Here is a 19,936-nt window from a genome sequence, read left to right on the forward strand (position 1 = left end):
AATGATGGACCACTTGAATGATGGTATGGGGTGCTGCGGGCAGCAGTGGCCTCCATCCCTCTCTCCTTCTCTCCCTCCTCTGATGCCCTCTCGCATCTCTGCCTCCCAAAGGCTTGCACAGCTGTTTGTTGCAGCAGCCCTGGCTACAAGCTCCATAGGCGAGTGGTGCCTCTGCGGCTGGCCAGGGGGTGCTGGTGTCGGCTTTGGAGTAAGCAAGCAAGCGGGGAAAGGAAGCCCAGCCAGCCAGCCTGCCAGCTCGTTTTTGGGAATGGACGGCAATTCCCAGTGCCCTGTGGGGCAGTGTGAGGAGGCACCTCTCTTTGGGGCGGGGAGGGGGCAGCTCAGAGACCGGGGGCGGCAAGCGGCTGCCCAGAGGACTCCCAAAGAGAGGGGAGAGGAGAAGAGACTGAGGGAACCCTCTCCAAGGGAGGGTGTTCGAAAAGGGGTGCTCTGCAGGCAAGGGGTGGCATAACTGGGTTCCTCAGCCCCACGGGGGTGCCGGAGAAAGAAGGCAGTTGGTCAACGGAGCCACGGACTCAAAATGGTTGAAAACCTCTGCTTTAGGGACATAGTTCAGGACCAGGGAGCCGCACACATACCTTCCCCACCCCCTGTCCTCCAGAAATACTACAAGCTTTCCCCCAAGGTTCGGGAATGGAGAAATAAGCTCAGTGGTAGAGAACTTAAAAACATACGGCAAAGCTAATGGATCGGGCCAGTGGCCCATTGAAACAGAATTTAATGCATCCAAGCTTGACTACCCAGGTGAGGTTATGCCACTAGCACATGTTTCAAGCTAACCAATTTTTTCAAAACACTATTCCAGCAAATTAGTATTTGAGAGGAGAGGCGTACGCAGCTCGGGCCCAATTAGCCAGATGCGTTTTGTATGGGTATCGGTGACATTTTTAGCAGAGTAACAGGGTGATCTACAGTAACAAAGCGATAAGCTACTGCGAAGCCTATTAAAGACCTTGGTAATTGTGTGCAAAACACATTTGCAATCTCCCCAGGCTCGTTAGAAGATTACTGTGCGGGAAGACCAAAAATAAACTTTTCTTTATTTATTTTCGCCTGCTTGAAGCTCTCAAGGAGTACCTCCGCCATTTGAGCTTCCAGAAGCACCCAATTAAGTCCTCCTGAATAAGCTGAAGGCCAACTCCAAATCTGTGGGAGTCCAGACATTTATTTTATTTTATTTTATTCTATTTAAAAAATAACCTGATTGGAGCAAGATGGGTTCCAATTGGATCACCACTTTGTTTGTTCTAAAAGAAGAGTAGAGAGGGAAACCCAGTCAGATGCATGGCATATAAATTATATTATTATTATTATTATTATTATTATTATTATTATTATTATTATTATTATTACCATTACAGTGGTATCTCATTGAGCCCATTGAAAGTAATGGAAAGTGAATTAATCCGTTCCAGATAGGTCCGTGGCGTTCGTAAACCGAAAATTCGTAAACCGAGGTGTTCATAAACCGAGGTTCCACTGTACCACAAACACCACTTTCCCTTTCAAAGACCACATGCCAGAGCAATGAATATGACGTTATGGATTTGGGGAGGGACCCCCTAAACCATGGGTCGGCAAACTAAGGCCCATGGGCCGGATCAGACCCAATCGCCTTCTTGATCTGGCCCGTGGACAGTCTGGGAATTGCCGCGTTGGTTGCCAGCACACATGTTCTTTCCCTCTCCCTCACACAGCGGCACTTTTCTCCTCAGGGACGGAACAATCCTGGCCCACGCCGGGTGCTGTCAACGGCAGGAGTCGGCTCGCCTGCCTGCCCGCCTCAGCAGGGCGGTGCTGTGAAGGGGGTGCAAGAAGAATTATATATAATAGGGACATGTTATGCCGGCTGCTGCTGCGTTTTCCTCCTGCTCCCTCAGCCTGCCCTTCCTTCCTTCTCTGCGCCGCTTTATCGCACGTAGTTTTTAAAATATTTTTTTAAAAGAAAGAATACATTTTCTCCCATTGTCTGCTGCCTTTGAAGCGGACCACCGTATAAATCCCAAAGTGGCTGGGTCTGGTTTGATTTCTCCGCGGCAAGAGGAATGCACTGTGTGTGTGCTCAGACGCACTCCTTGCTTGGTTGTTGTTTTTTTAATTAAAAAAAAAGCTTATGGGCTCAAGGAAGCCCTTGAGGAGGATGAGAATCGATCACAATTCACTCCGAGAACATCTGACTGGCAGGTCATATTAGGGGGCAATGAGGGGGATAGGAAGAAGCTATTTGCAAGTCCATTTCATCAGTAGCCCCTTCATCTGCCTTTCACAAAGAGAAACCACGAGGGAATCATCAACTCTCTTAGTGGATGAGTCCAATATCTATTTAGTCAAAGTGCTTTCAAGCCATGGGGGGGGCAGAGAATTCATTTTTATTACCCTGAACTCTTAACGCAGTCCAGCGCTTTGCTACCTCCTTCCATCTGATATATTTTTCTCATTTTCCTGCTTCTGCGCCGAAGCCACAAAACACATTTCGCCAGCTCACAGCAAGTAACAAGTCTATACTGCGCAAACCAATACAACAATATTCAACCCAGCTGTCCCCAACATATATCAGGAAGGAGCGCTGCTTTCTGGTAAAGGAAAAGGTAAAGGGACCCCTGACCATTAGGTCCAGTCGTGACCGACTCTGGGGTTGGACGCTCATCTCGCATTATTGGCCGAGGGAGCCGGCGTATAGCTTCCAGGTCATGTGGCCAGCATGACAAAGCTGCTTCTGGCGAACCAGAGCAGCGCATGGAAACGCCGTTTACCTTCCCGCTGTAGCGGTTCCTATTTATCTACTTGCATTTTGACGTGCTTTCGAACTGCTAGGTTGGCAGGAGCCGGGACCAAGCAACGGGAGCTCACCCCGTCACAGGGATTCGAACCGCCGACCTTCTGATCAGCAAGCCCTAGGCTCAGTGGTTTAACCCACAGCGCCACCTGGGTCCCTGTCTGTCCCCAACATATATCAGGAAGGAGCGCTGCTTTCTGGTACCGACTCCCAACTCCCAAGAAATCAGTGCCTTTCGGGAAGAATTTTTTTAAAAAAAAATGTGCTCATGTGTCTAACTGCCTAACCAAACAGTAAAATCTGAATGTGGCTTGCAGCTATTCCACAACAAAGTGCAGAAACATCCATTATGGCGTTAAACATCTTTGCAAATTAAGACACCTTTCAACACACACGCACAAGCAAAATCATTGTGGTCAGTTTATTCACATGCCTGATGCAATAGTCTTGCGGGTGTTTAATCAGAACTTCCCTGCGCTCTTTGTCATTTAATCTTCTTCCGTTTTATAATTTTGTATTCATTTGGCATTTGGACATTGCTGCAAGACCCCTAGAGGCTAAATAGCTCAGTCAGGAGACCATGGGACTCTTAATCTCAGGGTCGTGGGTAGCGCAGCATTTACATATAAGCTAAACAAGCTATAGCTTAGGGCCCCACTCTCTTTGGGGCCCCCCAAAAATGCAAAGGGGAAAAAACTTGGATGTACATTTCCAAAATATAAGATAAAAAACAAATAAAATAAAACCTACATTCAGCAAGTGTTTTGTGTTGGCTAGGCTCCTATGAGGTAAGTCATAGGTAGGCAAACTAAGGCCCGGGGGCCGGATCCGGCCCAATCGCCTTCTAAATCTGGCCCACCGACATTCCGGGAATCAGCGTGTTTTTACATGAGTAGAATGTGTCCTTTTATTTAAAATGCATCTCTGTGTTATTTGTGGGGCAAAGGAATTCGTTCTCCCCCCCCCAAAAAAAAATAGTCCACCCCCCCCCAACAAGGTCTGAAGGACAGTGGACCGGCCCCCTGCTGAAAAAGTTTGCTGACCCCTGATGTAAGTAATGGGCCCCGCCTGCTAGCCTGCTCCCTAATATATCACTGGTTTGATTAAGCTTGTTATGAATAAAAAATCATTTTCAGTTAGAGCTTAATAATTATTTCTCTATTAATATACTTCTTAATTGTATTTCACTATTAATATACTTCTTCTTAATTGTATTTCAGTTCCACAGCTACTTTGATAAAATAATAATAAAAAAATCCTTCCAGTAGCACCTTAGAGACCATCTAAGTTTGTCATAGGTATGAGCTTTCGTGTGCATGCACACTTCTTCAGATACAGTGAAACAGAAGTCACCAGACCCTTATGTATAGTCAGAGGGTGGAGAGGGGTATTTAAGGGGTTTTAAGACCACGGCAGACCAACATGGCTACCTACCTGTAACTACCCTGTTTCCCCTATTTTAAGCCATAGCAGGATTTTTAAGCATTCAAAGAACATAAGCCACACCCCAAAAATAAGACATAGTGATAGGCGCAGCAGTAATGCCGGCCGCAGGAGGAGGAGGGGGGGGGAAATAAGACACCACCTGAAAATAAGCCATAGTGTGTGTGTGTTTCGAGGAAAAATAAATATAAGACGGTGTCTTATTTTTGGAGAAACACGGTGGTAGTAGTAATAGTAGTAATAATAATAGTAATAATTATTATTTATTATTTATACCCCACCCTTCTGGCTGGGTTTCCCAAGCCACTCTGAGCGGCTCCCAACAGAATATAAAATAAAATAAAAAATAAAACATTAAAAACTTCCCTAAACGGAGCTGCCTTCAGATGTCTTCTAAAAGTCTGGTACAGTGGAACCTCGGTTTACGAACACCTCGGTTTACAAATTTTCGGTTTACGAACGCCACGGACCTATCTGGAACTGATTAATTCACTTTCCATTACTTTCAATGGGAAAGTTCACTTCAGTTTATGAACACTTCAGTTTATGAACAAACTTCCAGAACCAATTACACCCATGCTTCAGGTTGAGTACTCCGCGGACCTGTCTGGAACAGATTAATCCACTTTCCATTACTTTCAATGGGAAAGTTCGCTTCAGTTTATAAACGCTTCAGTTTAAGTACTCCGCGGACCGTCTGGAACAGATTAATCCACTTTCCATTTCTTTCAGTGGGAAAGTTCGCTTCACTTTATGAACACTTCAGTTTATGAACAGACTTCCAGAACCAATTGTGTTCATAAACCGAGGTACCACTGTAGCTGTTTTTCTCTTTGACATCTGATAGGAAGGCATTCCACAGGGCGGGTGCCACTACCGAGAAGGCCTTCTGCCTGGTTCCCTGTAACTTGGTTTCTCGCAATGAGGGAACCACCAGAAGGCCCTCGGAGCTGGACCTCAATGTCCGGGCAGAGGTGGGGGTGGAGACACTCCTTCAGGTCTACTGGACCGAGGCCGTTTAGGGGCTTTAAAGCAGTGCTCCCCAACCTTTTTATCGCCGCGGACCAGTCAACGTTTGATCATTTTACTGTGGCCCGCTGAGGGGGGGGCGTTGATTGTTTTGTGGCCCACCGCGGGGGGGGGGGACGTTGATTATTTATATTTTCTTTAGATTGTTTTGATTTAATAATTTTAATTTAATTGTATTTAATGTTCCTTGGGCAGCCCGGTACCAATTGATCCACGGACCGGTACCGGTCCGTGGACCGGGGGTTGAGGACCACTGCTTTAAAGGACAGCACCAACACTTTGAATAGTGCTTGGAAACGTACTGGGAGCCATTTGCAGGTCTTTCAGGACTGGTGTTATATGATCTCGGTGGCCACTCCCAGTCACCAATCTCGCTCTCCTCTCTCCCATCAGTCTCCTCTTTTACAGGCTAAAGATACCCAGCTCCTTCAACCGTTCCTTGTAAGGCTTGGTTTCCAGACTTTTAATCATCTTGGTCGCCCTCCTCTGCACATGTTCCAGCTTGTCAACATCCTTCTTAAATTGTGGCACCCTGAACTGGACACAGTATTCCAGGTGTGGTCTCACCAAGCAGAACAGAGTGGGACTATGACTTGCCTCCAGTTGGACACTACATTCTGTTGATGCAGCCAAGAACTGCATTAGCTGTTTTTGCAGCCGGGGGAGAACCCCTGAAAGCTATTCACGGATAGCAACATGATGTGCCTGTGCTTAGAGCCATACACAAATTATAGACGTTGCTGCACACAGCTCGCACGCCAGACTTTCAGCTGCTTGAGCATGAGCATGGCATTGCAATTTAGGCCTCTTCATTTAGCCCCTTCCTGCTTAGCTAGATAATTCCAAATGCTCAGTCGCCTGGCATGCTTGCAGGAGTGCGAAAGGGGAAGCAAAGGATGCCCCTTTTCACACATCTCAGCTGCAGGGATCAGATTTGGTTAAGAATAAGGTTGGCAATATTGGATAGTGGGTTGGGATGCAATTGTATTATCTTTTGACTGCTGTGAAGCCATTGAGGGTAATAAGGATTGACTGACAGATACTCAGCTTGCTTTTCCAGACTAGAGCACCCCTCCGGAAGCAGGCAGAACTGCTCCTTAAATATGTGTGTGTGTGTGTGTACCTGTGTTTTCCCTTTTTTAAGACACTGTCTTATTACTTTTTTTTCCTCAAAAAAACACAGGGTGGCTTATTTTTGGTGGTGTCACGGTCCGGTCGGCGGGCGGTTGAAGCCCTGGCTGAGGACGTCAGGACCAGAGGCAAGATGGTGGTTGTAGAAGCAGGAACAGGTGCAGGGCTGAGGGTCCAGCAGCAGGCAGTCGCAGGGTCAAGGAGCAAGGCAGAGGCAAAGGCCGGGGAGTCAAGGAGCAAGGCGTCGGCAAGGCGAGGGTCCAAGGAGCAAGGAGCAAGAGGCCAGAGGCAACCAGGCAGGGATAGCGTTGCTGTGGCAAAGAGCTGAAGGGAAATGCTGAGCTTTTATCCCTCCCAGCTCCTGCCACCAGGTGCAGTGAGGTATCAAGTGGCCTCACCTGGGTGACTACTCCTTGCCTCTCCAACACAAGCTGATGTCTTCACCTGTGTGGCCACACCTTGCTTCTCCAGCACAAGCTGAGGCAGGCCCCAGTCCTGCAAAGCACTACAGGCCCCAGAGCCTGACTCCTGCCCATACTCCTGACAGGTGGGATGTCTTATTTTTTTTATTACGGTTTTTACGGTACCTTATGGTCTCCTCGGCCGGGCCGGGCCGCTGGCTCGGGGCACTGCTGGCCGCTGCGGTGCTGGGCGCTCCACATGCTCCAGCAGCCATTTCCAGGCGGCGGAACGGCAGGCCTCCTTGGCTGGGTGGAGGTGTGGCCGTTGGCGCTGGGCGCTCTGCGCGCTCCAGCAGCCACTTCCGGGCGGCGGGACAGCAGGCCTCCTCGGATCAGTGGTCAACAGGACCAGTGGTCAGGAATTATGGGAATTGTAGTCCCAAAACATCTGGAGGGCCGACTTTGGGGGTGCCTGATTTAAACACTGTAGCCAACTTAACGTTTGTAAAAATTTTGAGTTTGTTTTAGCCTTCGGTGTATGTAAATCCGTGGTTTTTGAAAGGACGACATCTGGAGACGGACACCAAGCAAGCAGAGGAATCGGGAAGATGTTAGTGCAGACAACCTGACGCCAATGTGGAAGTTACTGCAAGCTGTCAGCTGTGAAATAGGAAGTAATGCATGTTCTTTGTACTTTTGCCCATTTACTGTATTCATTTTCCCCCAATTTGGACGATAAAATGGTGGTTTTCTTGAGACAAAATGAGAATACCCCTAAACATTTTTTTAGGAGAAAAAAAGCACTGCAGATAAGTAGTTAAAACAAAACCAACAAAACAATAGCCACCACCCCCCCCAAAAAAAACCATTTAAAAGTCTGTAGAATATTAATCAGCCAAAGGCCTGTCCTGTCCCCGTCCCCCGGCACCTAAAGATACATAACGGAACTTGCGAAAATGACTGGGAGAATAAGAGGAAACTCAAATCAGAAAGTGAGCAAAGAATGGACAATAATTAAAGAACATTTAAACCAATATTGTGAAAATGCAAATCTCCTGACAGGTATAGACTGAATCTTGAATACCAAAGAAAATGATAAACGTAAAAAAATTCTCTTGATATGTAATAGATATAACAGGAAGTGCATATAGGTTAAGACTATTTAGAAAGCACAATGAGGTGAATCGAAAGTCAAAAAGTGTGTGATGTTAGATGATGTGTAATCAATTAATGTTTAGTTGTCATTGTGGTATTGTTTTTGTCTGTGTTGAATGTTTTGCAATAATAATAATAAATAATAATAATAAAGAAAGATATATAATGAAGCCATCAGATGAACCTCCCTAGGGAGAACATTCCACAAACATGGAGCCACTGCAGAAAAGGCCCTGTTCCCATGTTGCAGGCCATCAAACCTCTGAGGCCAGAGGAACGACCACAAGGGCCCCCCCTCTGCCCGTCTCGGCGCCAGAAATACCGCCCAATATTAAGCCGTTTCAAAGTTTTTGTGGAACCGAAGAGTTGGAAGGTGCCCCTGAGGGTCATCCAGTCCAACCCCCTGCAATGCAGGAATCTCAACTAAAGCATCATTGAAAGATGGCCTCCCAGGCTCCACTTAAATGCCTCAAAGGAAATAGAGTCCTGTGTTTACTTGATACAAGGGACTCAAGCAGGGAAAACTTCGCCGCTCTCTACATTGGCTCCCAGTACGTTTCCGAGCACAATTCAAAGTGTTGGTGCTGACCTTGAAAGCCCTAAATGGCCTCGGTCCAGTATACCTGAAGGAGCATCTCCACCTCCATCATTCTGCCCCGGACACTGAGGTCCAGCACCGAGGGCCTTCTGGCAGTTCCCTCGTTGCGAGAAGCCAAGTTGCAGGGAACTAGGCAGAGGGCCTTCTCGGTGGTGGCGCCTACCCCGTGGAACGCCCTCCCAACAGATGTCAAAAAGGAAAACAACTACCAGACTTTTAGAAGACATATGAAGGCAGCCCTGTTCAGGGAGGCTTTTAATGTTTAATAGATTATTGTGTTTTATTCTTTTGTTGGAAGCTGCCCAGAGTGGCTGGGGAAACCCAGCCAGATGGGTGGGGTATAAATAATAAATTATTATTATTATTATTATTATTATTATTATAGAAGCCACCTTTTACTAAGTCAGGTCATTGGTGCACCTTGCACCTGGCCGCAAGGTCTGAGACAGGGGACATGGGACATCCTCACCCATATCTGGGAGATGCCAGAGAGCGTACCTGGGGCTATCTGCATGCCAAGGAGAGATGGATCGCCGGCAAAGGGAGAGCTTCTCTTCTCCTGCAGCCAGGTTGGAGATGCAGGCGATATGCCTCTTCACATACTAGTAAAAAAGAAACTAAATAAATGGCAGGCTAGTAACTTTCTTATTCCCAAACCTGGGTCAAATGGGCCAAGGGGGATTAGACCCACAGTGTCCTCTCTGCCACTGAGATTATAGTGGTACCTTGGTTCTCAAACTTAGTCCGTTCCGGAAGTCTGTTCCAAAACCAAAGCGTTCCAAAACCAAGGAGCACTTTCTCATAGAAAGTACAGTGGAACCTCGGTTTACGCCTACCTCCGTTTACGAAAACCTCCGTTTACGAACGCCGCGGACCCGGAAGTGTTTACATCCAGGTTCCGTGGCATCGGATGCGCAGAAGAGATCTGCGCAGCGTGCATGTGCACAGAAGTGCTCTATCGGCGCTTCTCACACGTGCAGAAGCGTGCCTTCGGCGAGCGAACGCCTGCACGGAACGGGTTGCGTTCGCAAACCGAGGTACCACTGTAATGCAAAACAGATTAAAGCGTTCCGGACTTTTAAAAACAACCCCGAAAACAGCAATTGAACATGAATTTTACTATCTAACGAGGCCGTTGATCCATAAAATGAAAGTAATAAACATTGTACTGCGGTCACACAATCAATCCATCAGTAGCTGAACTGGGTTCCACACAGTCACAAAAAAGAGCCGGAAAAACAAAAATGCAAAATGAATAGCAAAAACAGACAGGCCTCAGCGTAACACTCAAAACGGAAGGGTGGCACTCAAAACGGAAGCGAAACACTCAGAATGGAGCACTTTCGACTTCCGAAAAAGGTTCGCAAAGCGGAACACTTACTTCCGGGTTTGCAGTGTTTGGGTTCCAAGTTGTTTGAGTACCAAGCCGTTTGAGAACCAAGGTACCACCGTACTGCAATTCCAAGAGGAAGTGCTGGTGTTAAAACCTGATTTGGGAAAAGCATGGAAGAGTTATTACTTTGGTGTGCAAATCCTGATTTGGCAGAGGTCACGATGCAGCCTCCCTGTGTGCAGGAGGTGAAACATTTTCCCCGACTCTGCACTTCTTCACTGCCTCCACGAAAGATGCTTTTTTGGCCTTTCGTTCAGGCTAAGACTTAAGATGAGGTTAAGTGCGCGTTTGTTAATTAAAGGATCTTTAGCCGCACGCGCTTATAATAATTTGCCGACACATTAGCTTTTGGCCTGGCAGCTTAGCAAGGGGAGGGGAAAAGCCAAAAACAGAGAGGAGAGGAGTTAGAGACCAACTAAGTTTGTCATCGGTATGAGCTTTCATGCGCATGCACACTTCTTCAGATACACCGAAACAGAAGTCACCAGAGCCTTATATATAGTGAGAGGGTGGGGAGAGAGGAGAGAAGAGGAGAAAGTAATTATCAAAGGAATTTCTCATTAAAGGAGCTTGTGGGGAAGACCTACGCCTGGTTTAAGCAACTTAGAAGTGGCAGAGAAATCGCTTGGTTCCTTTGAAGGGTAGCAAAGAACAAGAGTTATTTCAAGGAACTTTTATTATGCTTTTATATATGCAGTAAGCAGCCCAGAGTGGCTGGGGAAACTCAGTCAGATGGGTGGGGTATAAATAATAAATAATAATAATAGTTGTTGTTGTTGTTGTTGTTATTTATTATTCACTTTAAAAGTGACATCTGACTTTCTGTTCCCTGCTGAAGTTTATTATTATTATTATTATTATTAATAAACTTCAGCAGGGAACAGAAAGTCAGATGCCACTTGTAAAGTGAATAAATAACAACAACAACAACAACAACAACAACTATTATTATTATTATTATTATTATTATTATTATTATTATTAATACCCCGCCCATCTGGCTGGGTTTCCCCAGCCACTCTGGGCGGCTTCCAACCGAATATTAAAAGCAATACTGTACAACATTTCATTGTTTAAAATATTGTTGGCTGTCTGTGAATTCCCAAGCCCAATTCAAAGTTGCCGACTTTGCCCGCTAAAGCCCTACAAGGATCAGGCCCCCAATATATCTTTAAGAGCACCTCTCCCAATGTGAGCCCACCTAGACCCTTAATCTAAAGCCCTTCTCCATGTCACACACCCCTGGAAAGGAGTTGTAGTTCCTCATCTGCGGAAAGCTCTCCCCAGAGAGATCCTCTTGTAACTTGGTTACAGTCGCCACAACAGAATTTCTAGGTGCCATTTCTTTTTTGCAATGGCAATTATTATCAATAAGAATAGTAATAGTTCCATTTCTACACCACCCTATATTTTAAAGAACAGGATCACCAGTGTTGAAGCAATGATTCTTCAACATCAGCTTCGTTGGACTGGTCCTGTTGTGCGGATGCCTGATTATCGTCTTCCAAAGCAACTACTCTATTCCGAACTTAAAAATGGAAAGCGTAATGCTGGTGGTCAACAAAAGAGATTCAAAGACTCTCTCAAAGGCCAATCTTAAAAATGTAGTATAAACACCAACAAATGGGAGTGCTCCAATTGCAGAACAGCCTTTACCAAAGGTGTCATGGGCTTTGAAGACACTCGAACTCAGGACGCAAGGCAGAAACGTGCTAAGAGGAAGGCACGCTTGGCAAATCCACACCATGATCAACTCCCGCCCGGAAACCTATGTCCCCACTGTGGAAGGACGTGTGGGTCCAGAATTGGCCTCCAGAGTCACTTATGTACTCATTGTTAAAACTGTGTGTATGGAAGACTATCTTACTCGGCTACAAGGGATCACAGAAGAAGAAGAAGAAGAAGAAGAAGAAGAAGAAGAAGAAGAAGAAGAAGAAGAAGAAGAAGAAGAAGAAGAAGAAGAAGAAGAAGAAGAAGAAGAAGTTGAGGAGGGGTGTAAGGGGGCGGAGTTACAGAGAACAGCCCCCCATCATAAAGTCCATACTCAACTAGTCAGAGCTCCAGCAGCGGGTCCAGTGAAGGGCAGGAGGAAGTGAGCAAGTCGGCACAGGGCTCCGGCAGCATCCAAGAGCCGCTAACTGTAGCCTAGAGCTCCTATACAGGAAATGGCCAGCGGAGGAGCATCGGACAGGCGACCTTTTCCACCAACGCCTGATTTGAAGCATGCCAGCTCCCGTAGGAGCAAGGGGCGGCGCTTTGGGGGTCCCCAAATCCTTTGCTGGGTGCGTAGCCAGAAAGCGCCATTGCGAGAATCTGATGAAGACTGAACAGTCATGTTTCTCTTATCTCTTGCACTGTAAATAAGTTGTTGTTTAGTCGTTTAGTTGTGTCCGACTCTTCGTGACCCCATGGACCATAGCACTCCAGGCATTCCTGTCTTCCACTGCCTCCCACAGTTTGGTCAAACTCATGTTTGTAGCTTCGAGAACACTGTCCAACCATCTTGTCCTCTGTCATCCCCTTCTCCTAGTGCCCTCCATCTTTCCCAACATCAGGGTCTTTTCCAGGGAGTCTTCTCTTCTCATGAGGTGGCCAAAGTATTGGAGCCTCAGCTTCACGATCTGTCCTTCCAGTGAGCGCTCAGGGCTGATTTCCTTAAGAATGGATAGGTTTGATTTTCTTGCAGTCCATGGGACTCTCAAGAGTCTCCTCCAGCACCATAATTCAAAAGCATCAATTCTGCGGCAATCAGCCTTCTTTATGGTCCAGCTCTCACTTCCATACATCACTACTGGGAAAACCATAGCTTTAACTATACGGACCTTTGTCGGCAAGGTGGTGTCTCTGCTTTTTAATAATAATGATGATAATAATAAACACTTAAAATCGCCCAGTTTCTCCCGCTTGCTTCTGCCCGTAAAGCGCCAGCCACGCTGGAGCAGAAATGAATGGGTTGAAAGTGACAGGAGCTTTTGTTGCAGGAGAAACACCTCTTATACCCAAATAGGTTGAAACCAGCTGCGGCTCCCATTCAGAAGCGGCTGGGCTAAGTAAAACTGCAGGGCAATTAACCACGCAGGTGTTAATTGCTGGATGTAAAAACTGCACTACAACTGACTTTAAGAATTTGCAATTCGGCGCATTCTGGAATCCAGAACAGAAGCAGCCTATCAGTTGCCACTTTCAAAATAAAAAACTCCTGGGGTTGGTTTGTTTTCTTTATATACTGTATGGCGGGGGGGGGGGGGACACCCACACAGTTGCAAACTGCTCTTTGGATATCTGAAGTGACCTTTCTCTCCAGGCTACTGTATGGTTTGTTTTCAGTCTAAAACAACTTGCCTTTAATGGCTGGCAAGCTGTTCTGTTAGTGGGATTTTCAACCCAGAACTCCTCACCAGGGTGGAGGAAGCTGAAATCAGTGTTCTGCCTTTGTTGAGTTGTTGTTATTATTGATCACCTGTTTATGAATCTCCCTGCCTCAGGAAGAGGAGGTTCTCAGGATTGGGGTGGGGGGGGTTGAATCTGTAGAATGAGAAGCATAAGCTGGCAGGAAAGCAAATGGCGCGAGCCTCTATTGGCAAGTTATCACTGCCAGTTTTGCCACTAGACCAGGCATCCCCAAACTTCGGCCCTCCAGATGTTTTGGACTACAATTCCCATCATCCCTGACCACTGGTCCTGCTAGCTAGGGATCATGGGAGTTGTAGGCCAAAACATCTGGAGGGCCGCAGTTTGGGGGTGCCTGCACTAGACTATGACTGAAATTGCCAAGGCATGGGAAGTGACCAGGAAAAAGCATAGATTTGCACAGAAATGAAATCAATAACAACAACAACAACAACAACATATTTAATTGCAAAAAGATGCCTAGACATTCCATTGTGGCAACCATAACCTAGGTTTAAGGTGCTATTATTATTATTATTATTATAGGTTTAAGGTGCTATTATTATTATTATTATTATTATTATTATTATTATTATTAATACCCTGCCCATCTGGCTTGTTTTCCCCAGCCACTCTGGGCAGCTCCCAACAGAATATCAAAACACGCTAAAACATCAAACATTAAAAACTCATTAAAAATGTAGTATGGTATAAACACCGACAACTGGGAAACACTGGCCTGCGAGCGCTCCAGTTGGAGAACAGCCTTTCCCAAAGGTGTCATGGGCTTTGAAGACACTCGAACTCAGGACACAAGGGAGAAACGTGCTAAGAGGAAGGCATGCTTGGCAAATCCACACCATGGTCAACTCCCACCCGGAAACTTGTGTCCCCACTGTGGAAGGACTTGTGGATCCAGAATTGGCCTCCACAATCACTTACAGACTCATTGTTAAAACCGTGTTTATGGAAGACAATATAATAATAATAATAATTTTTTATTTATACCCCGCCCATCTGGCTGGGTTTCCCCAGCCACTCTGGGCGGCTCCCAACCGAATATTAAAAACAGTACAGCATCAAACATTAAAAACTTCCCTAAACAGGGCTGCCTTCAGATGTCTTCTAAAAGTCAGGCAGTTGTTTATCTCTTTGACATCTGATGGGCGGGCGTTCCACATGGCGGGTACCACCACCAAGGAGGCCCTCTGCCTGGTTCCTTGTAAGCTCACTTCTCGCAATGTGGGAACTGCCAGAAGGCCCTCGGAGCTGGACCTCAGTGTCCGGGCTGAACGATGGGGGTGGAGACACTCCTTCAGGTATACTCGGCCGAGGCCATTTAGGGCTTTCAAGGTCAGCACCAACACTTTGAATTGTGCTCGCAAACACACTGGGTATTAGCTTATATATCTGAGTTCCTAACACTGCCTCTATGCACACCAAGCTTCTTACAAAAACCTTCCACCCACCCTCTATTTGAGATAATAAATAAAATTAGTCAAGCTACACTTCATAACACAATTGAAATGCAAGAGGGTGACAGGACCAGCCCCTGTCATTCAGGTGGTCCTCTAGGCAGATGTGCTCGGATCCTGCTTGCAGCCTTCCCTTGGGGTCTTCTGTTTGGCCACCTTGGGAACAGGATGCTGGTCTCGATGGGCCTGATCCCAGCAGCTGGGCTCTTCTTAAGCTTTTAGGGGTTTTTAAGACAGCGTTTCGGGGCAGCAAAAGAGAGAAGGCGATGGCCTGAAAGCTAGATTCCAAAGAGACGTCAGCACCTAGCGAGCTAAAAGGACTTGCAAGCCGGCCCTCTCCTCTATCCTAATGCAAGAGATATAACAGCAGCGCAGTTAAGTATTAGTTTTCGTTGCTTTCCAATCGGCTTTGTTCTCACAACAATATAGAAATGTCCAGATAAGGATAAAAACACTTGAAGGCCGGAACAATAGTCCACACTCTGGAAACATTTGTTCCCAAACAATTACTGCAAGAGCAGAGATGATTCACTGAAAAGCAGTTGCTGCCTCGCACATCAGCCTCGGAGACAGCTTGCGACGCTCAGGGCATATCCAGGATGCTAAATATGCACTAAAGCAAGTGACTCAAGGCAAGGAAGTACATGTGCTTGGGGGGGGGGGGGAAATGACAGAGTTCTTCAAAAAGGGAGTTTGCCCATCTTCCACTGCCTGCAGAATGAGAAACATGCCACAGGCTCAGATGGTACCAATTCCTTCATGAAGCTCCAGTTCCCTCCCAAACTTACTGGTTCACAATTTGGCTATTTATGCCCATCCCTGTGACGGGGTGAGCTCCCGTTGTTCAGTCCCAGCTCCTGCCCACCTAGCAGTTCGAAAGCACGTCAAAGTGCAAGTAAATGAATAGGTACCGCTCCAAGCAGGAAGGCAAACGGCGTTTCCGTGCTGTCACGGGATTGTTGCGGCTACTCTAGAGCAGTGGTCTTCAACCCCCGGGCCACGGACCGGTAGCGGTCCGTGGATCAATTGGTACCGGGCCGCCTAAGGATCATTAAATACAATTAAATTAAAATTATTAAATCAAAACAATCTAAATAAAATATAAACAATAAACGCCCCCCCCCCTCTCAGCGGGCCACAGTAAAATTATCAAACGTTGACTGGTCCGCGGTGATAAAAAGGTTGGGGAGCACTGCTCTAGAGTAACGACGCTCCGCATGCTTGTCTTTTAGCAGTTTTTATTTAGTGCAGTCTATTTACAGTGAGCTGGGTATGTACAACATGTCTGCTTAGTTCGACGCAGAATCCGGCACTGGACCACCTCTGGACCGCCTCCAGCATAAGAGTCTTGGGACGGCAAATCTCTTTCCCCTCCTTCTCTTGCGTAATTCCGGAACCGGAGGAAAGGGTCTACGCTCCATGTTTTCCTTCTCCCCCCTTTCCCTCGCTCTCTCTTCCTCCCTTCTGTGTCGCAGGGGCTCTCCCGTGCTGAGAGAGCCCCGGCCCTCTCTCTCCACTTCCTGACTAGACTCCTGAGCATCCTCGCTGTTATCGCTGCTTGGGGAGGGGCTGCTTCTGATGAGGGGAAGAGGGTCCCTAAATTCTCTTCCCCTTACACGTGCCCTGCTCTGGTTCGCCAGAAGCAGCTTAGTCCTGCGGGCCACATGACCCAGAAGCTGTCTGCGGACAAATGCCGGCTCCCTCGGGCTATGGAGTGAGATGAGCACGCAACCCCAGAGTCATCCGTGACTGGACCCAGGGCCGCCTTGCCCGCCTTAAGCAAATTTGGCGCTGTGGTGCAAAGATCCCTCCGCCCGCCCGCCCCCCTTTCCCAAGTTGTCGACCTTTTTTTAGGGCTGGAGGAGGCAGGCAGTAGCTGGAGGGCAGCTCCTCCGGTGGGGAAGAGGCGGAGGCTGGACGCGGCACCTCCCGGCTCAGCTGGCCGCTTCGTGCCGCGGTGGCCACGGCAGGGAGCACACTGAGCGAGAGGGCCTGCGCCCAGCGAGTGAGGGCATGTGAGCCGTTTCCCGCCAAGCGTCGGCTGGGTTTTTTCCCTTTTAGCGCCCCGCAGAATTCAGCACCTGCAGGCTAAAAGGGAAAAAACTGAGCTGATGCTCGGCAGGAGCAGCGCACACAACCTCACTCACTCAGCGCACTCGTTCAGTGTTCCCCAGACTCTCGCCTGGCGCCCTGCAGAACCTGGCACCCTGGCGCCCTGCACCACTAGCCTCCGTCCAAAGGCGTCTGTTCCAATCCCCCACATCTCTTGGTAGGGCTGCAAGGGAGCTGCTATCACTGAACTAGGTAAGACCAGTGGCCTGATCCTTTATACAACAGCTTCCTAGGTTCTCTATGAGTGATCCCGTCAAATTTCATTCTGACAAATGGCAGAGCTACCTGCTGTCATGAGCTTAGGGTCGTGGGAGGAGGACAGAACGGGGAATCGCACAGAGTTGCAACGGAACAGATGGGTGCTTTGTTGTTATTTTTCGGAGCATTTCAGCAGTTATTCCCAAGCACACTAACACGTCGCAGTCCAGAGTCTGGGAACAGATAATGTCTCTTAAGCTCAATTTGCCAAACCATTTTTAATGAATTATTGCAGCCACGGGAACATGCAGAGAAAGCTCATTTGTCATAGCGAGCGACTGCTGCAAATTACTCTCCCAATGTACAAAGAGTACCAATGGTACTGAATATTTGTTTCCCTAGCCTTTTCAAATATATGTTCAAATATATAAAATGTATACATGTTCAAATATATAAAAGGATGTCATATAAAGGAGGGACAAAGGTTGTTTTCTGCTGCTCCAGAGAAGCGGTCACAGAGCAATGGATTCAAACTTCAAGAAAGAAGATTCCACCTAAACATTAGGAAGAACTTCCTGACAGTAAGAGCTGTTCGGCAGTGGAATTTGCTACCAAGGAGTGTGGTGGAGTCTCCTTCTTTGGAGGTCTTTAAGCAGAGGCTTGACAGGCATATGTCAAGAATGCTTTGATGGTGTTTCCTGCTTGGCAGGGGGTTGGACTGGATGGCCCTTGTGGTCTCTCCCAACTCTATGATTCTATGATTCTATTCTATTCCCAAGCACACTAACACGTCGCAGTCCAGAGTCTGGGAACAGATAATGTCTCTTAAGCTCAATTTGCCAAACCATTTTTAATGAATTATTGCAGCCACGGGAACATGCAGAGAAAGCTCATTTGTCATAGCGAGCGACTGCTGCAAATTACTATCCCAGTGTACAAAGAGTACCAATGGTATTGAGTATTTGTTTCCCTAGCCTTTTCGACCCCTAACATTTCCCTACGTGAGGCCTTCAACGCTGAAACGGAAGCCTCCCCTTTGACCCAACAGGGTAGCATTAGGGATATTGGATAAGGTGAGTCTGTCCCTCTTAAGCCCGCTTAAAGCTTCCTATTATTAGAAAAAAACCAACAGAAACTCTCTCCAGCCGCACAGAATTAGCCTGGGATCAGCCAGCTATGTGCAGTGGGGCAAAACTTTGCGCCTGCCAAGCTGACACCCTGTGGCTTGTTACTTCGCAGAGCTACGTCAACAGCAAAGCAGGCAGAGAACAAACCAAGGTAATATGGCCTGTGTACACAATACATTTAAAGCGCACAATTTCACCCAAGGAATCTGGGAAATGTAGTTTGTTCGGGTACACTGGGGATTGCAGCTCTATGAGGGGGTAAACTACAGTTCCCAGGATTTTTTTGGGGGGGGGCGATGGACTTTTAGTGGTATAAACTGCTCTGGTGACCTTAAAATATTAGAGCTCTGGTGAGGGCCAGGCAGCAGCCACTTTGCATTCCCCAGAACGCAGCATCGTACTGAGGCACTGCGGCGGCCACAAACACATGGAGGAGAAAGGGCAGCAGGAGTTGTCATCTTTTTGTAGGGCCTGCAAGACGGAGCTGTTCTGCTTGGCCTTTGGACTGACTCAGTCTGACCCCAGTGTTACCCTCCCCTAAGGCTTTATCCTACAGATATTCAAATGAGGTTGCACTTGTAGATTCCTAATTTTGAATTTTAACATTGTATTTAATCTGCATTTCAATTGAATTGTTTCTTTTATGCTTGCTTTGATATTCTTGTTGTTAGCCGCCCTGAGCCCAGTCTTGACTGGGAAGGGCGGGGTATAAATAAAATTAGTAGTAGTAGTAGTAGTAGTAGTAGTAAAGCTATACGAGGCTGCCTGCTGCAATGACTATGCTCTGTCACCACAGTGTTGGTTCAGCCACTGTACTATGCATACAAACCTAGAAAGCAGCCTTATGCCAAGCATAGCTGCCAAGTCTCCCGTTTTCCCCGGGAAACCCCCGTTATTCCAGCTGTCCCCAGCCGAAAAAACTGATTTTTTTGTTTTCCCCCGGTTTATTCTGGCACGGCGGCCATTTTGGAACTGGGTGGAGAATGCTCAGAAGTGACTTTTGATGCTGCTCTGCCCAGTTCCAAAATGGCTGCAGCGCGACTTCTGGTGCGACGGCCATTTTGGAACTGGGCACAGCAGCTCCAAAAACAGATGGGAATTGTAGTCCAAAACATCTGAATGGGCCGAAGGTTGGGGATGCCTGCTCTAAAGTCTTACTTTTCAAATGGTGGGCTATGATTGATTCACAGGTAAACATATGGCTAGCTCAGATGAAAATTTTGAGCTTTGTGAACTTAAAAGAAGAAAAGTCAATTGGTCCAGGGACAGTCCACATATATACTGTATTGGCCTGTTCCAACCTCTTTTTCTTAATGGTGACACGGACCATTCATAACGTAAGAATATTCTTCACAACTGTGAGCAGGGTGGTGATGGGGCGAGTAAGTGAAGACGACAAGTGACAACAATTAAGTGGAGTGGTCCCTTGGTAATTGGACGGCTTGGCTCCTGAACAAATCGGCTCTTGAATGCCGCAAACCCGGAAGTAAGTGTTCTGGTGTGCAAACGTTTTTCATAAGCCGAATGTCTGACGAGGCTTCAGCTTGGGTTCAGGAAGCTCCTGCATCCCATCGGAAGCTGTGCCTTGGTTTTCAAACTGTTTTGGGAGTCGAACGGACTCCCGGAACAGTTTTAAGTTCGAGAACCAAGGTACCACTGTATAACGTCATTCACTGCCGCTACTCAA

The 19,936-nt window shown here is 47.2% G+C and overlaps 1 protein-coding gene across 2 annotated transcripts in view; it reads right to left on the reverse strand.

Annotated features, from left to right (window-relative positions):
• The window catches only part of GDPD5 (glycerophosphodiester phosphodiesterase domain containing 5), a 177,351-nt gene that overhangs the window by 118,873 nt on the left and 38,542 nt on the right, over nt 1-19,936 (reverse strand). The window contains exon 2 of one of the 2 annotated variants that reach the window (XM_088668462.1): nt 9,053-9,156. The exons of the other annotated variant lie outside the window; for it this stretch is intronic. The gene's annotated coding sequence lies outside the window, so the exon portion shown is untranslated. The remainder of the gene's footprint in view (nt 1-9,052; nt 9,157-19,936) is intronic. 2 annotated transcript variants of the gene reach the window in all.

This window comes from Zootoca vivipara, chromosome 4 (genome assembly GCF_965207765.1).
Source record: "Zootoca vivipara chromosome 4, rZooViv2.hap1.1, whole genome shotgun sequence".
In the NCBI taxonomy this organism is placed as follows: domain Eukaryota; kingdom Metazoa; phylum Chordata; class Lepidosauria; order Squamata; family Lacertidae; genus Zootoca; species Zootoca vivipara.